General features: G+C 43.5%; 1 long non-coding RNA gene across 1 annotated transcript in view; it reads right to left on the bottom strand.

Moving 5' to 3' along the window:
- Positions 1-94: 94 nt before the first annotated feature.
- Positions 95-19,102, bottom strand: part of LOC118900496 — a 39,879-nt gene continuing 20,871 nt past the window's right edge. The window contains exons 3-4 of the long non-coding RNA XR_005021164.1: positions 4,071-4,286; positions 95-2,037 (exon numbers count right to left, since the gene is read on the bottom strand). This is a non-coding gene — a long non-coding RNA (uncharacterized LOC118900496). The remainder of the gene's footprint in view (positions 2,038-4,070; positions 4,287-19,102) is intronic.

The raw sequence follows: 19,102 nt of genomic DNA, 5'->3' as shown, positions 1-19,102 counted from the left end.
TAAAATGTAGCTGCTAAATTCTCTTAAAGATTGTGTTTGCCAAAATGGTCTCACTGTGTCTGTCCAGGGAGGTGCAGGGGGGCCTGTAGATGCTTCAGAGCCCAAGAGAGCCTGAGTCCAGCCCGGGGGTCCCTGGGCAGTCAGGAGGGGGGGCTCCCAGGGCTCCAGGATTCCCACGTCTTGGCTCTGACTGGCTGGACCTCAAAGCTTAACGCTCACCCCTTTGGTTCCTCCTAGTTGACACCAGGCCCCGAGGTCCCACAGAGAGCCTGTCTTCTGTTTCCTCCCCAGCCATCCCTGGAACCCTTCCCCATGGCCCAGCCCCAGACCAGGCCTTTGGAAACAGGTCAGGGGGAAGTAAGAGTTAGAGGCTAACATTTACAGCTGACCCTTGAACAACATATGGGTGCGGGTCCCCTTAGACGTGGATTTTTTCACTAGTGAACGTGACAGTTCTACACGAGCCCCCGTTGGCTGAATCCTCAGATAAAGAACCGGAGGCTCCAGAGCGCCGACTTACTAAAGTTACTGGCGGGTCCACTGCTCAGAGGGTCAGCGCCCCAACCTGAGTCATTCCAGGGTCAGCTGTCCAGTGGGCCTTACACACATCTTCTCACATAATCTTTAAGGAGTCCCCATAGTCACACTCTACGAAAAATTGTTCTGTCACCTCAGGAAGACAGAGATGAATCTTCCAAACTCTAGGTTTGCTCTGGTCCAAGTTGTCACTGATTTTACAACTAGGAGCACAGCGGTGGAGACAGCAGGTTGCATTCCAGTTGACGATAAGGCTTAGGTATTTGTTGAAAGTTCTTAATTTTGAGCTTTAGCCCTCCCCCGCCCAAACTGCAGACATACATGAACCGTGAACTGCAGAAGCACAACGATAGTGGTTCTCAGGCTGGCTGCCCTTGGGAGTCTCCTGGGTCCCAACCAAAAAGGGTCTGAATTTGTCTCAGGTGCAGCCTGGGCCCAGGGATTTTCAGAGCTCCCCCAGGTGACTCTGACGAGCACCAGAGTTTGGGGAGCAGCCGTGTAAAGGAAAGGCTCTGCAGGGGAGACTCAGCCTTGGGCTGACGGCCTCCCGCTCACGGCGCACTCAGCGTGTAGGATGCGGCTGTTGGGTTTCAGTGACTCGCGGTTCTCACCCTTGCTGCCCGCCAGGACCGCCTGTGAGCTCAAAAGGACCAACTGAATGGGAATTCTACGGGCTCCCCATGTGGTTCTAATGGGCAACCAGAGTTGAAACCCTCATCTCTAAGGTCACCTTCCCTTGTACAAGCCTAGGCGTCTACACCGTGCCCGCAACTCAGGGCAGAATCAGAGAAACTGTGTGTGTGGAAGAGATTCCTGAGGCAGGGCCAAAACGACCCCGCGGTCCCTGGTGTGCCTGCAGACCCAGCCACTGGTGGCCATTCCAGAAGCCTCTAATTCCTTGTCACCAGCAGCTAACTCATCCTGAAAGTGGCAGATACCCAAATCTGAGCCTTGAGAAAGCCCTGGACAGTTTCATTTTCTAAGACGTATTAGAAAAATCCATCTCCCGCTGCAGGGAATGAGCTGCTCACCCAGAGTGACAGCTGTTGAAATTGCCCTTAACATCTATTCTGCATTTCTTTCCTGATGACGAGCGCATTATTACAATGTAATGATCTTTGTTTTTTCTTTGCTGGGGCTGTAGAACCTTAGTGAATAGAAACCCCTACCTCTTTCACCAATCACACCGGCTGTATCAGGAGCACAGATTTTTTACTATTGAAGACACATTCCAACAAGATTTTTAAATGTAAGCCTATTTTTGTAACTTTTTTGAGCACTGAACTTTGTAAGGTATATTTATAGGAAAACTCAGTTTTCTACTAAAAGAAATAGCTTACTTTAGAAAAACTGCAAGAGAATCAAAATTTGAAACTGAAATTTTTTTTAAAGGGATTTGAATGAAACAAGAGAAAATTCTCTTCTTTCTCATAAAAAGGCACAACATCATTGCAGAGCTAGGTTAGGTCGTCTTGATGAAGAGGAGACTCGTTTTTATATCTATAAAGTGAGAAAAAGGTGGAAAGCACATATAGTTTCTTGGTCTGAAGGAGGTTCATTTGACTCTGGCGCAATTCAGTGGGAAAGAATCACTGTTACAACTAAGACACAACTTCAACTGCATGCCGTACTCCACCCATCTGCCAACGGGACCCTGTAAATGTGAGAAAAACAATAGCGGAGCACTTTGTTGGTTTATCTATCCCAATCTGACTTTGATGCAAAGTATTTTATTTTTGTATTTACAATTGATATGCGATTACAATATAGACTAGAAATACCAGCAGAGCCCTAATAATGTTTAGCATGTTAGATGAATGCCACCAACGGTCTTCCAAACTAAGCCATTCCCGCACCCTAGGGATGGGGCTGTCAACGCCGGCTGCACAGTGAAATCGTGGGGGGAGCTTTTGAAAATCTTGAGGCCCAGCCGTGCCTCAGGCCAGCGAAACCCAGGATTTATACTTTGTAAAGCTCCTAAAATCATTCTGACGTTCAGCCAAGGCTGAGAACCACCAGCCTAGGGATTAGCCACAGGTGTGTGGACTTGCAGGCAGATTCTGCAGTTGTAGACACCTGAGGATTGAGAGAAGTCCAAGCACAAAGACCCCAGCATCGGACTTCCCTGGTGGTGCAGTGGTTAAGAATCCACCTGCCAATGCAGGGGGCACGGGTTTGAGCCCTGGTCCGGGAAGATCCCACATGCTGCGGAGCAACTAAGCCCGTGCGCCACAACTACTGAGTCTGCGCTCTAGAGCCCGCGTGCCACAACTGCTGAGCCCACAAGCCTAGAGCCCCTGCTCGGCAACAAGAGAAGCCACCGCAATGAGAAACCTGCGCACTGCAACGAAGAGTAGCCCCCGCTCGCCGCAACTAGAGAAAGCCCGTGCGCAGCAACGAAGACCCAACGCAGCCAAAAATAAATAAATTAAATAAATTAATTTTTTTTAAAAACCCAGCATCACTCGCTGAGGGTCAGGAACCTGGATGGACGGGGAGGGTCCAGGGCACGTGCCCAAGCACTAGAGGGGAGAGGGCCAAACCAATCGATGAAGAGGAAATACAGAACAGACCCCCGTTTTCCATGTCTTCCATTAAAAGTGGGCTGATCGTGAGCACCCTTGCTGCTTGTGCAACCAGCTGGCTGCCCTGCCTGGAGCCGCCGTGCATCCTTTATTGCCCAGCGAGAAAGGAAGCAGTTAGCTGCAGAGGGAGCCGGCAAGGAGACTGCATGAGTAGTTGGATGGCGTTTGTAAAAACCAGAGCCAACGAGAGGATGCTTGCTTTAAGAAACACGTCTTATTTTTTCTTTTTATATATATTATATCTGGGATAAAAACTGAAGCAGTTAGTACTATTTTCTCTTCCACAAGCACAGTATGCCTTCCGAGATTACACATTCCTATCTGAATTGCCAGCAGAAGTACTAAAAATCCCCACCCTATCACCTGGTAGATAAAACTACACATTTTTAGCTGCGTTTACTTGTTTGTTTTTTTTAAAAAAAAGAAACCCTTTTGACTTAATTTGGCTAGAGTAATCTTGCTGTATAATATAAACTCTTGGAAACAAAGACATGCTATGGATCTGATGACTGATATTAGAGGTGATGATGTAACTGATTAGCCTCGGACACCAATAACTTCGTTTTGAAACGAGCAATACTTTTTATAGCCTCTATATATGGTACGTTTTAACATTGTAAAGTTTTGCTATGATGAAAGCAATATTTGTACAAATGGAAAGCAAGGTTTTCTTTTATATGGTTTACACTGTTGATCAAAGCATGTTGATTGTATATGGAGTATTAAAAAATTAGATGTATACTATTCATTGTTCGTTACTCATACTTACCTTATAAAAAATAATATCGCATTCTTGTTAATGCAGTGTTGATATTAGTTATTAACCATATCTGACCTACTGTGGATGTTCTTTCCTGGCAACTTTTTAACGCTCATTAATAAACTTTATTTTTAGAGCAGTTTTAGTTTCAACAACTGCAAAACTGAGGAGAAATTGCGGAGAGTTACCGTATGCCCTCTTGCCCCCTGGCTCCCCGCTCCGCCGTCCACACCGTAGGGCCTGATACGCTTCAGCGAGTGGGGCCGTCTCAATGCCGTGCTGTGCAGGGCACACCTCCCAAGATCTCCCCTTCCCAGATGTCCTCCAAGAGACAGGCCTCCTTGCGGAAGAGTCCGTAGCAAGGTTGCGTTTCCTCAGGACACCAGAAGTTTGTGGTTGTGACTCTGCTCCGTAATAAACACTGAAAGTCAGAGACGTTCACGAACCACAACCTTGTGCTAGGGCGTCGGGCCCAGCTGCTCCCACTCTCTCCCCGTCACCCCCCGTACCACGGGGAAGACCTGCCCGCCCGCCCTGAGCCGTTTCCTCACTCGCCCGTGCAGGAAACCAGCAGCGCTGAGGGAAGAGGCTGTGTTGAGATTAAATCCTTGAACGGCTCAGGGAATTGGAGGAGGTTTGTCATCTGAACTGGCCGTAAGGGGCAGCGGGCGGTGGGAGGGAGCACCCAGGCAGGAGGCGGCAGTCACCTGGAGCCGTCCCACCCTCCCGAGGCCACCGCCCAGGCCCCCCCTGTGTCACAAGCTCCCTAATGCTGGCCGCGTAGACGCCCATCACTCCCAGGGGAGGCGCAGCTTTGTTTGGTGTGGTGCACCCCGAAGATCACTTATCACCCACGTGCAACACAGGCTGAGGGGGAGCTGTCGTTCAGGTGGCAGCAGGACGTCAGGTTCCGGAAGCAGAAGCGGGTCCAGGGACCTCTCCGGGTCGCTGTGGGACCCCCAGGCCTCCCTGGCCTCCAGAGCCCCCAGCCCCTGGTGTGCTCGGTGCCCTGGGAGAGGTGAGCCTCTTAGAGCTCCCCGCCTTCCATCAGGGCTGAACCCTCACGGAGAGAAGGGTGAGGCAGACAGGGACAGTGCTGGGGCCCCGGCTGCCTGGAGCCTGAAATGTCGCCCCCAAGGGAAGGTCGTGGCTTCCATCCCCCCCTCAGGGCAAACGCAGCAGCACCCCGCTCTCCCCCCACCCCGCCCCGGAACCCTAGCTGAAGCTCAGTGCACGTGGGGTTTCAGCTTGAAGGGATTCTGCCTTTGGAATCACAAAGGCCAAGTCATCACAGCTCTCTGGGGAGAGAAAAGCTTTCCCAAGAATAGGAGGGTCTGAAAAAGATGGGTAGACGGTTCTTCCCTGGGTTTTCCGCTTGTTCAGGGCGTGGGCAAGTCCTCCTGAGGCCAGTTCTCCAGGTTGTGTCGTATCCTGGCTCGTCCTCCAGGCCATCCCGTTCCTTCCTTCACACCCGGGAAAGGACGTTTAAAAACTTGGGTAGAAAAGCCGTTAAGATCACATCTAATTTTTGCCCTGGCCTCAAAAACACAGTAAACAAAATATAATAAAGAGCCCGTGGGCATCCATTTGTAGTTTGTAAATGTGTGCCTTGAAGGAGCCTCGCCCTCCGGCCCACCAGGCAGGCATGGCGCCCTGGGAGACTCAACAGTGCAAGGACGGCCGGGTCCACGCTGAGGCCCCGCCACTGATTCTGCCTGCAGCCTCTTCCTCCTGCCCTGGACACCGAGCTAGAAAACCTGGACACTAGGTTCTAACGAAAACAAAAATACATCCTTTACATCTTTTACTCCATTCCTGAAAGTTAGCCCTGATGAGCCCAAGCACAAAGCTGTCCCGTCAAGGCACATCACACGTGCAGGTCGCAGGGCAGGACAGATGGGAGCCACTCTGTCTCACCTGTGGCTCAGCCCCACGCACAGCAGGCGGCCCCCCACCTCTCCAGGTGGTCTGCACTGTGAAGGTGCTGGCGGCCGGGCCACTTGGGCAAGGAATCCCTAGGGGCCCAGCACCTGAGCATGAAGAGAGAGGGCAGGCTGCAGGGGGGCTCTGCCTACCTCCTACCCCGCCCCCAGGAAAGGATGTATCCAGGGGTCCGAGGGTGGTGAGGCGGAGGGAGCTAGAGAACACTACAACCCAGGGTCCCCAACACCTGGAGCTGAAGCTGGTGTGGCCCCAGCAAAGGGGACCTGACAACTCAGCAGGGAGTGGAAAGCCCAAGGTTTCCAAGAGCCTTAAATGCCCATCAAATTTTCCAAAGTGCAAAATCCCTTCTTTCCTTGAACCAACGATGCCCTTAAAAAATCCAGCCCTGGGCTTCCCTGGTGGCGCAGTGGTTGAGAATCTGCCTGCCAATGCAGGGGACACGGGTTCGAGCCCTGGTCTGGGAAGATCCCACATGCCGCAGAGCAACTAGGCCCATGAGCCACAACTACTGAGCCTGCGCGTCTGCAGCCTGTGCTCCGCAACAAGAGAGGCCACGATAGTGAGAGGCCCACGCACCGCGATGAAGAGTGGCCCCCGCTTGCCGCAACTAGAGAAAGCCCTCGCACAGAAACCAAGACCCAACACAGTCATAAATAAATTAATTAATTAAAAAAAAAAAATCCAGCCCTGCTCCCTCTGGGTGGAAGTAGAAGTTGGAGGGGTACCCGCCCTCTTTTCTACTCCGGAACAGCTCAGGACCTCTCCTTACCAGTTATTTTATCTCTAAAGAAGAGCTTGCCTTTTCTGCCTTTTCTGCTTCTCCTCTGTCTTTCCTTATTGTATAATTTAACCGTTCCGGAACTCAAGCAGAAATGGGGGAGACATTTTAACCTATGACAGGTTTCTTCTGCTCTCACATCCACTCAGCTGACCAGTTTCCACAAGAGCAAGTCTAAGTGGAATGGATCCCACGCAGCACACAGGCTTTAGCCATCGGGGACAAAGAGGTGCTGGGAGGACCAAATAACAGAGGAGATGGAAATGGCAGAGCCCGTCACTGAAAAAGTTCACTACGCCCAAATAATTTCTGGGTGTTCCAGCAAACCTGCAAAGAATAGTTAACTTTGATATCATTTAAAGTATTTCAGAACATAAAAAAAGATGGGAAGTTTCCCAGTTCATTCTACAGAAGTTAGAATAGTACTAAAAAAATCAAAGAAATATTACAGAAAGAAAATTATGGCTTCATTTATGAATGTAGATATAGAAATCCTTAATGAAATATAGGAAATGGAATCATTTCTTCCATGAATTCAAGGACAGTTCATTATAAGATATTTTGTTTATATTCATGAAGAAGTAATAGGGAAGATGTGAATATTAAGAGATACATGGCATTTGCTAACATTCAATCACACTGCTGTTAAAATCTCTTAGTAACCTAGGAATAGATGAAAACACTTTTAACTGGGTAAAAATATCTGCCAAAAATTTAAAAAGAAACATTGAACTTAATGGTGAGATACCAACACCTTAAATAAGAACAAGACAAGAGTGACTTTTATCATGTCTATTATTCAACACTCTTCTGAAATCCACTGTTTTGGAGACAAGGAAAAGCATATTATTCATATACAATATATTTGCATCCTTGGAATATTCAGCAAACCCTGTCCCATGCCCAGTAGTCAAATCCAGCCAGCAGCCTGTTTTTGTAAATAAAGTTTTATTGGAACATGGTCTCATCTATTCCTTTATTGCCTACGGCTGCTTCCACACTGCAGTGGCAGATTTGAGTAGCTGCAACAGGGCTCCTATGACCTGCAAAGCCAAAAATATTTCCTATCTGTCCCTTCACAGAAGAAGTTTGCTGATCCCAAACAACTGGCTGAAAACATTATTAACAAACATTAACAAAATAAGAAAACTCAGTAGGGTGGCCATCTGTGTCATTAATCCTACATACCATCAATCATTAATTAGACAATGTAATGGAAAAGAATCCCATTTAAAATAGCACTAAAACTACAGAACAGCTGGATATAAACTTAAATGTGCAAAAACAGTATGAAAACAAAAACTACAGAACTTTGCTGAGGCATAAAAGAAGACTTAAAAGATATATTGTATTCATGGTTATGAGGACTTAATCTTGTAAAAATACCAATTCTCTCCTAATTATTATATAAAGTCAACTGAAAATTTCAATCATTATTTTGGGAAGTAGACGTTTTAGATCATGGAATCCAAAAAAGAAAACGCACGACAGTAGCCAGGAACATTTGGAAAACAATTGAGTAGTGATATCAATGATATAAAAATACACTACATAAAACTAAAATAATTAAAGCTGCATAGGACCAATGTAGCTACAGGAAATAATTAATGGAAAAAAATTAGAATTTTTGGAAACAGACGTGTACATGGAAGTATAGCATGTGATAGTGATGACATTTCCAGATAGTGGAGGAATAAAAGGCTCCCCAATGAATGATTCTGGAGAAAACTTTTATACATTTAATTATAAATAAATTAATTAGAAAATTCATTAGAGCTCTATTTCAAATTCCAGATGGACTAAAGATCTAAAGATAACAAATCAAAACAATCAAAGTATTGGGTAAAATGTATGTGGATATTCTAGAATCTCAGGAAAGGTGATGCTGACGCATAACAACATAACTCCAAAGCCGTGAAGAAAACGACTGGCAACACGGCCACCTAAATAATTTTTAGGTGTTTTTTTTTTTTTTAACATCTTTATTGGAGTATAGTTGCTTTACAATGTTCTGCTAGTTTCTGCTGTATAACAAAGTGAATCAGCTATATGTATACATATATCCCCATAGCCCCTCCCTCTTGCATCTCCCTCCCACCCCCCCATCCCACCCCTCTAGGTGGTCACAAAGCACTGAGCTGATCTCCCTGTGCTATGTGGCCGCTTCCCACTAGCTATCTATTTTACATTTGGTAGTGTGAATATGTACATGCCAGTCTCTCACTTCATCTCAGTTTACCCTTCCCCCTCCCCATGTCCTCAAGTCAATTCTCTACATCTGTGTCTTTATTCCCGTCCTGCCCTAGGTTCTTCAGAACCATTTTTTATTTTTTATTTAGATTCCATATATACGTGTTAGCATATGGTATTTGTTTTTCTCTTTCTGACTTACTTCACTCTGTATGACAGACTCTAACTCCATCCACCTCACTACAAATAACTCAATTTCGTTTCTTTTCACGGCTGAGTAATATTCCATTGTATATATGTGCCACACCTTCTTTATCCATTCATCTGTCGATGGACACTTAGGTTGCTTCCATGTCCTGACTATTGTAAATAGTGCTGCAATGAACATTGTGGTACAGGACTCTTTTTGAATTATGGTTTTCTCAGGGTATATGCTCAGTAGTGGGATTGATGGGTCATATGATAATTGTATTTTTAGTTTTTTAAGGAACATCCATACTGTTCTCCATAGTGGCTATATCAATTTACATTCCCACCAACAGTGCAAAAGTGTTCCCTTTTCTCCACACCCTCTCCAGCATTTATTGTTTGTAGATTTTTTGATGATGGCCATTCTGACCGGTGTGAGGTGATATCTCATTGTAGTTTTGATTTGCATTTCTCTAATGATTAGTGGTGTTGAGCAGCCTTTCATGTGTTTGTTGGCAATCTGTGTATCTTTTTTGGAGAAATGTCTATTTACGTCTCCTGCCCATTTTTGGATTGGGTTCTTTGATTTTTGATATTGAACTGCATGAGCTGCTTGTATATTTTGGAGATGAATTCTTTGTCAGTTGCTTCATTTGCAAATATTTTCTCCCATTCTGAGGGTTGTCTTTTCATCTTGTTTATGGTTTCATTTGCTGTGCAAAAGCTTTTAAGTTTCATTAGGTTCCATCTGCTTGTTTTGGTTTTTATTTCCATTTCTCTAGGCGGTGGGTCCAAAAGGATCTTGCTGTGATTTATGTCATAGAGTGTTCTGCCTATGTTATCCTCTAAGAGTTTTATAGTGTCTGGCCTTACATTTAGGTCTTTAATCCATTTTGAGTTTATTTTTGCATATGGTGTTAGTGTTCTAATTTCATTCTTTTACATATAGCTGTCCAGTTTTCCCAGCACCACTTATTGAAGAGGCCTTCTTTTCTCCATTGTATATTCTTGCCTCCTTTATCAAAGATAAGGTGACCATATGTGTGTGGGTTTATCTCTGGGCTTTCTATCCTGTTCCATTGATCTACATTTCTGTTTTTGTGCCAGTACCATATTGTCTTGATTACTGTAGCTTTGTAGTATAGTCTGAAGTCAGGGAACCTGATTCCTCCAACTCCTTTTTTCTTTCTCAAGATTGCTTTGGCTATCCGGGGTCTTTTGTGTTTCCATAGAACTTGTGAAATTTTTTGTTCTAGTTCTGTGAAAAATGCCATTGGTGGTTTGATAGGGATTGCATTGAATCTGTAGATTGCTTTGGGTAGTAGAGTCATTTTCACACTGTTGATTCTTCCAATCCAAGAACATGGTGTCTCTCTCCATCTGTTTGTATCATCTTTAATTTCTTTCATCCATGTCTTACAGTTTTCTGCATACAGGTCTTTTGTCTCCTTAGGTAGGTTTATTCCTAGGTATTCTATTCTTTTTGTTGCAATCGTAGATGGGAGTGTTTCCTTAATTTCTCTTTCAGATTTTTCTTCATTAGTGTATAGGAATGCAAGAGATTTCTGTGCATTAATTTTGTATCCTGCAACTTTACCAAATTCATTGATTAGCTCTAGTAGTTTTCTGGTAGCATCTTTAGGATTCTCTATGTATAGTATCATGTCATCTGCAAACAGTGACAGTTTTATTTCTTCTTTTCTGATTTGGATTCCTTTTATTTCTTTTTTGTCTCTGATTGCTGTGGCTAAAACTTCCAAAACTATGTTGAATAGTAGTGGTGAGAGTGGGCAACCTTGTCTTGTTCCTGATCTTAGTGGAGATGGTTTCAGTTTTCCACCATTGAGAACGATGTTGGCTGTGGGTTTGTCATATATGGCCTTTATTATGTTAAGGTAAGTTCCCTCTATGCCTACTTTCTGTAGAGTTTTTATCATAAATGGGTGTTGAATTTTGTCAAAAGCTTTTACTGCATCTATTGAGATGATCATATGGTTTTTATCCTTCAATTTGTTAATATGGTGTATTACATTGATTGATTTGCGGATATTGAAGAATCCTTGCATTCCTGGGATAAACCCCACTTGATCATGGTGTATGATCCTTTTAATGTGCTGCTGGCTTCTGTCTGCTAGTATTTTGTTGAGGATTTTTGCATCTATGTTCATCAGTGATATTGGCCTGTAGTTTTCTTTCTTTGTGACATCTTTGTCTGGTTTTGGTATCAGGGTGATGGTGGCCTCATAGAATGAGTTGGGGAGTGTTCCTCCCTCTGCAATATTTTGGAAGAGTTTGAGAAGGATAGGTGGTAGCTCTTCTCTAAATGTTTGATAGAATTCGCCTGTGAAGCCATCTGGTCCTGGGCTTTTGTTTGTTGGAAGATTTTTAATCACAGTGTCAATTTCAGTGCTTTTGATTGGTCTCTTTATATTTTCTATTCCTTCCTGGTTCAGTCTCAGAAGGTTGTGCTTTTCTAAGAATTTGTCCATTTCTTCCAGGTTGTCCACTTTATTGGCATATAGTGGCTTGTAGTAATCTCTCATGATCCTTTGTATTTCTGCAGTGTCAGTTGTTACTTCTCCTTTTTCATTTCTAATTCTATGGATTTGAGTCTTCTCCCTTTTTATCTTGATGAGTCTGGCTAATGGTTTATCAATTTTTTTATCTTCTCAAAGAACCAGCTTTTAGTTTTATTGATATTTGCTATTGTTTCCTTCATTTCTTTTTCATTTCTTTCTGATCTGATCTTTATGATTTCTTTCCTTCTGCTAACTTGGGGGGTTTTTTGTTCTTCTTTCTCTAATTGCTTTAGGTGTAAGGTTAGGTTGGGTTTTTTTTTTTGAGATTTTTCTTGTTTCTTGAGGTAGGATTGTATTGCTATAAACTTCCCTCTTAGAACTGCTTTTGCTGCATCCCATAGGTTTTGGGCCATCATGTTTTCATTGTCATTTGTTTCTAGGTATTTTTTGATTTGCTCTTTGATTTCTTCAGTGATCTCTTGGTTGTTTAGTAGCGTATTGTTTAGCCTCCATGTGTTTGTATTTTTTACATTTTTTTTCCTATAATTGATATCTAGTCTCATAGCGTTGTGGTTGGAAAAGATACTTGATACAATTTCAGTTTTTGTAAAATTAGGAAGGCTTGATTTGTGACCCAAGATATGATCTATCCTGGAGACTGTTCCATGAGCACTTGAGAAGAAAGTGTATTCTGTTGGTTTTGGATGGAATGTCCTATAAATATCAATTAAGTCCATCTTGTTCAATGTATCATTTAAAGCTTGTGTTTCCTTATTTATTTTCATTTTGGTTGATCTGTCCATCGGTGAAAGTGGGGTGTTAAAGTCCCCTACTATTATTGTGGTACTGTCAAGTTCCCCTTTTATGGCTGTTAGCATTTGCCTTATGTATTGAGGTGCTCCTATGTTGGGTGAATAAATATTTACAATTGTTATATTTTCTTCTTGGATTGATCCCTTGATCATTATGTAGTGTCCTTCTTTTTCTTTAATAATAGTCTTTATTTTAAAGTCTATTTTGTCTGATATGAGAATTGCCACTCCAGCTTTCTTTTGATTTCCATTTGCATGGAATATCTTTTTCCATCCCCTCACTTTCAGTGTGTATGTGTCCCTAGGTCTAAAGTGGGTCTCTTGTAGACAGCATATACAGGGGTCTTGTTTTTGTATCCATTCAGCCAGACTATGTCTTTTGGTTGGAGCATTTAATCCATTCACATTTAAAGTAATTATTGATATGTATGTTCCTATTACCATTTTCTTAATTGTTTTGGGTTTGGTTTTGTAGGTCTTTTCCTTCTCTTGTGTTTCCTGCCTAGAGAAGTTCTTTTAGCGTTTGTTGTAAAGCTGGTGTGGTGGTGCTGATTTCTCTTAGCTTTTGCTTGTCTGTAAAGGTTTTAATTTCTCCGTCGAATCTGAATGAGATCCTGCTGGGTACAGTAATCTTGGTTGTAGGTTTCTCCCTTTCATCACTTTAAATATGTCCTGCCACTCCCTTCTGGCTTGCAGAGTTTCTACTGAAAGAGCAGCTGTTAACCTTATGGGGATTCCCTTGTATATTATTTGTTGCTTTGCCCTTGCTGCTTTTAATATTTTTTCTTTGTATTTATTTTTTGATAGTTTGATTAATATGTGTCTTGGCATGTTTCTCCTTGGATTTATCCTGTATGGGACTCTCTGTGCTTCCTGGACTTGATTGACTATTTCCTTTCCCATATTAGGGAAGTCTTCAACTATAATCCCTTCAAATATTTTCTCAGTTCCTTTTTTCTTTCTCTTCTTCTTCTGGGACCTCTATAATCCAAATGTTGGTGCGTTTAATGTTGTCCCAGAGGTCTCTGAGACTGTCCTTAATTCTTTTCATTCTTTTTTTGTTTATTCTGCTCTGTGGTAGTTATTTCCACTATTTCATCTTCCAGGTCACTTATCCATTCTTCTGCCTCAGTTATTCTGCTATTGATTCCTTCTAGAGAATTTTTTTTTCATTTATTGTGTTGTTCATCATTGTTTGTTTACACTTTAGTTCTTCTAGGTCCTTGTTAAACGTTTCTTATATTTTCCCCATTCTATTTCCAAGATTTTGGATCATCTTTACTATCATTACTCTGAATTATTTTTCAGGTAGACTGCCTATCTCCTCTTCATTTGTTTGGTCTGGTAGGTTTTTACGTTGCTTCATCTGCTGCGTGCTTCTCTGTCTTCTCATTTTGCTTAACTTACTGTGTTCAGGGTCTCTTTTTGCAGGCTGCAGTTTCGTAGTTCCCGTTGTTTTTGGTGTCTACCTCCAGTGGGTAAGGTTGGTTCAGTGGGTTGTGTAGGCTTCCTGGTGGAGGGGACTGGTGCCTGTGTTCTGTTGGATGAGGCTGGATCTTGTCTTTCTGGTGGGCCGGACTGTGTCCGGTGGTGTGTTTTGGGGTGTCTGTGAACTTAGTATGATTTTTCGGCAGCCTCTCTGCTAATGGGTGGAGTTGTGTTCCTGTCTTGCTAGTTGTTTGGCATAGGGTGTCCAGCACTGTAGCTTGCTGGTCATTGAGTGGAGCTGGGTCTTAGCATTGAGACGGAGATCTCTGGGAGAGCTCTCGCTGATTGATATTACGTGGGGTCAGGAGGTCTCTGGTGGTCCAATATCCCGAACTCGGCTCTCCCACCTCAGAGGCTCAGGCCTGATAACCAGCCAGAGCACCAAGACCCTGTCAGCCACACGGCTTGGAGGGCTTGTACACAAACAGCATTACAACAGCAACTTTAAAGACCTCTCTGCTTAGATAGCCTTTGTTATCTTCATCACATGCTTTAAATACTTCTTGTGTTCTGACGGGCTGGCTTCCCACATCCACAGCCAGGTCCTGGCCTTGTGAAACCCCACAGACTTCGTGCTGCTGCAGCCAAAGAGGATGGACTGCGTGGACCTGGGCCGACTCTGGGGAATCCTCAACCCTGCAGGTCCCAGAGGATGCAGAAGACATCTGGTGGGGATGTTGGCAGGGCACCCTTCTGGGGAGGTGCATGCTGGGGGCAGGAATCCCCTTTTTTTTAGTTTTTAAAGAAAGAAATAGCAGTAAAAAAATCAAAATTCATATAAGGAGAAAAAACTGAGATATATCAGGGATTAATATCTTAAAATATGAAGAATTCCAATGGACTCAAAAAAAATAGTTAAACACCCTACTAAAACTTTGACAGCGTATAAATGGACAATTCATGGAGAAATTACAAATGACTCATAACACTTATGAAAATATATACTCAACCTCACTAACAGTCAAGAAAATGCCAATTAAAATGAAACAATAAACCCTTTTCACCACACATTTTGGTAGGAATATAAAGTGTCATAAACTTTTTGTAAGACAATAAAAAGTTTAAATGTGTATATCCTCTGATACGGCAATTTCACTTGTAGAAATAAACTCTATTAAAATACTGTTATTGACTGAACATCTCTCCCCCCCAAAATTCATGTTGAAGCTCTCGTTCTGGAATTTGGAGATGGGGCCTTTGGGAGGTAGTTAGGGTTAAGTGAGATCAGGAGGCTGAGACCCCATAGCAGGATTAGTGTCCTTACAAGAGGAGAGAGACCAGAGCTCACACGCTCTTTGCCACATGATGACATGGCGAGAAGGCAGCCGTCTGCAAACCAGGAAGAGTTCCCACCAGAACCTGACCACGCTGGCCCCTTATCTCACACTCCCAGCCTCCAGAACTGTGTGAAATCCATGTCTGTTGTTTAAGCCCCCAGTCTGCGGTGTTTTGTTTTGGCTGTCTGAGCTAAGACAAATATTCAAACAACTATACAAAGATAGAGGAATGAAAATGTTCACTAAAACATTATCTGTAATAGAGAAAAAATATTTTTTAAATGCTTTATATCCATCAAAAGGGAAATTATTAAATAAATCATGGAGCATCCATAGTATGGAATTCTGTGCAGTTGTAACAAAGAAAAGGATAAATCTTCATGATATATACTTCTAAATGAAATAAAGCAAATTGCTGAATAACATTTTTGTTATTTTTAAAAGCTTATGTTAGTGTACATACCTACCTTTGAGTGTGTGTGTATGTGGGTGTGTGTGCACACAATCTGGAAACCGTCTGGAAATATTAGTGTCAGCCCATTAATGGTGGAGACGGGTGGTGAGTAGGGAGCAGTATGTGAAGTAATAAAGTAGCAAGGAGGGAATTTCACTTTTTATTTTCTATATTTCTGTGTTATTTGGCTTTTATAATGAATATATATTACTTTGGCAGTTGTGTTGGGACAAAATTTAATGTATGTCAGTTCCCTTCCCTCCACTCACAACAAAACATTTAGCAATTTCTTGTTTTGTTTTCTCTTCTCCCTGCTCTCTCTCCCCAGAACAAAATCCTTGTGGCACTGTCTCCTGGGAACAGGCCAGTGGAAGGAGAAAGCAGTGCTGGGGCGCTGCGGGCAGTGGGAGGATGTGGCCAGCAGGGAGTTGGGCTGAGCACGCAGGTTCCTGGATCACTGAGGATGGGGTGACAGAGCCCCTCCACAGTGAGGGCGTCTTAGTCAGCTTGGGCTGCCATAAAAACACACCACAGACTGAGTGGCTTAAACAGCAGACATTTATTTCTCACAGATCTTGGGGCTGACAAATCCAAGATCAAAGCAAAGGTAGAGAGGCCTCTTCTTGGCCTTGCAGAGAGCAGTCTCCTCACTGTGTCCTCATGAGGCAGACAGAGGAAGAGAGTGAGTTCTCTGGTGCCTCTTCTTATAAGGACACTAATCCCGTCACAAGGGCCCCACCCTCACTACCTGACCTAACCCTACCTCCCAGAGGCCCCTTCTCCAAACACCATCGTAACTGGAGGTCAGGCTTTCAATGTATGGATTGGGGCGGGGGGACACAAACATTCAGTCTATAACAGAGAACGTTCTTCACTTTAGGATGCAAGAGGCTCGGGCAGGATAGAAGACTTTAGTGAGAGCACATGTACTCTACAGTTTAAGAGAGATCCAAGTATGCTCTGGAATTTCTGTTTGGATCTTGTTTCTTTAAATGAGATACTGATCTAAGTATCCAAGGCTTTGCCATTATAGGTCAAAGTTTCAATACATAACTTTTTAATGCTTAAGAAACAGAACCATATTTTTAAGTTTACTGGCTACAGGAACTGACAACAGAAAGATTTGGAATGTGTTTTAAAAAGTGAGTTGGAGCAGGGGGATGTTAGGAAGAGTTTCCTTAAATATATTCACTTCAAGCAGCACGTCCCAAAGCCAGTCTCAACCCAGTCCCACAAAAGAATTTAGCCTTAATGAAGGAATCCACTATATGTAACAAAAAACTTCTCCCTGCCCTTCTAGAATTGTGCAGTTATGCACCATCCTTGGGAGAATCAAGACAATAATCGCTTAGATTTCTTCCTATAGAGCTAAATTCTCTCTAGGTACCCAAGTTGAAAAAGGCCTGCTGACATCCAAGAGTAAAAGAGGATTCCAAGCTTCACCCATTACACTAACCAAAAGGAACACACTATTAAAGTGCTAATTAATACTTGGACTAATGAAAGAATTAGCTAAAGAAACAATAATCATTGGTAATATATATTGATTTTTAACATAGATCAGATGCTGTGCTAAGTGCATATCTACACTAAGAGAGAAAAATGATTTTTCCATATTACAGATGAAGAAACATTTAAAATGCTGCATTATACTACTGTTTTGGACATAGGAAAAATCACGTCAGCCTTGTTTGGGACCAGAGCCCACAGAGCTGGTGTATTTCCTGGGGGTCAGCTGCACACTGCCTGGGCTCCAGACACAAAGTCAAAGCAAGTAACCCTGGGATTCGGTCATTCTGGGCCCCCTGAGAGTGACAGGCCCACAGAGTATACACCAGCAATGAAGGACACTGGTTCATTGCAGCAAACATTTATGGCCCTACTCTGTGCCAAGAAAGGTGTTGAGAGCTGTGAAGACACTAAGGTTGGTGTCCCACAGCAAGTAAAGTTGAAGGCACGCGCGCACACACACGCGCACGCGCGTGCACACGTGTGGGACCATACCATCAGAAAAAGGTATGGTTACACTACGGAATACTATGCAATATTTAGATAGAATTGGCTGAATTTCTATGTCATAATGGAGAGAGGTTTCCAAACCATATTGCTGAGAGAAAAGAGCAAGCTACCGAATTATAAAAAGAGGAACTACCCCTCCTCACCAAAAAAAAAAAAAAAAAAAATCCATTGCCATCGGCAATACCATACCATCAGAAAGCTGGCCAGAAGCCACACGTGGGGACGCCTCGCCCTCAGCTGCCAGAGGACATTCTGACAACCGGAACGGCTATGGCCAAGGTGAAACCACACAGCCTGACAAAGCGCAAGCAAATAAACAAAACAACCAACGTGGGAGCTAAGATGATATTCTTTAGTCTAAAAAGTACAGACTGGAACACAGGAGATACAGAAGCAGAGCATCCTTTGAAAAAAATAAAAGGATCGTCCCAAATGAAAGGGAAGTGCATTTTAAATAAATCCTGTATTAGCCGGGTCGAAACTATTTGTTCAGATCTTACCACTAGGAAGTTGTCATTCATTCATTCATTCATTCATTTGTTCAACAAACATTACTGAGCACCTACCATGGGCCAGGAACTGTCCTGGACCCTGGAAATGTGATGGGAGCAAAGCTAACAAGGCCCTGCTCTCCCCCAGAGCGTACAGCTTGTTTCTCATGTCCCCCCTTTTCCTGTGATGACACAGATGATTTTAAAATACCTAAATCTGAAGGCCCCCAGGAATTCCCAGGACAGCCACAGTGGATTCTTCAGGTGGCTCCCTTGTCTCGGGGGGTATTTACTTATTCTAAGGACCCTAAAACCTCCTCACTGAGTTTCCCTTTTACCAGCCCCTACAGGGCTGTGACTACTGTGTCACTGCACTCCTGTCCCTGAATAAATGCTGCAATTCTGGTAGACAGCCTTTAATACTATACCCAGGTAATATGAATTCATCCCTCTTTTAAAAGAGTAAAATATCGGGCTTCCCTGGTGGCGCAGTGGTTGAGAATCTGCCTGCCAATGCAGGGGACACGGGTTCAAGCCCTGGTTTGGGAAGATCCCACATGCCGCAGAGCAACTAGGCCCGTGAGCCACAACTACTGAGCCTGCGCGTCTGGAGCCTGTGCTCCGCAACAAGAGAGGCCGCGACAGTGAGAGGCCCGCGCACCGCGATGAAGAGTGGTCCCCGCTCACCGCAACTAGAGAAAGCCCTTGCACAAAAACTTAGACTCAACGCAACCAAAAATAATTTTTTTAAAAAAAGAGTAAAATATTGCCGATGGCAATGGATTTGTTTTTCTTTTTTTCTTTTTGGTGAGGAGGGGTAGTTCCTCTATTTATAATTCAGTAGCTTGCTCTCTTCCCTCAGCAATATGTTTTGGAAAACTCTCTCCATGATGACATAGAAATTCAGCCAATTCTATCTAAATATTGCATAGTACTCCATAGTGTGACCATACCGTTTTTTTTTTAAAGCCACTGTCCCTTTGTTGATAGCCCTTTGGTAGCTTGTTTCCAGTCTTTCACTTTTTTTTTTTTTTTTGGCTGAGTTGGGTCTTTGTTGCT

Source organism: Balaenoptera musculus, chromosome 9 (assembly GCF_009873245.2).
Source record: "Balaenoptera musculus isolate JJ_BM4_2016_0621 chromosome 9, mBalMus1.pri.v3, whole genome shotgun sequence".
NCBI classification, from domain to species: Eukaryota; Metazoa; Chordata; class Mammalia; order Artiodactyla; family Balaenopteridae; genus Balaenoptera; species Balaenoptera musculus.
The sequence above is the reverse complement of the archived record's forward strand: the minus strand, read 5'-3'. Positions and strand labels throughout refer to the sequence as shown.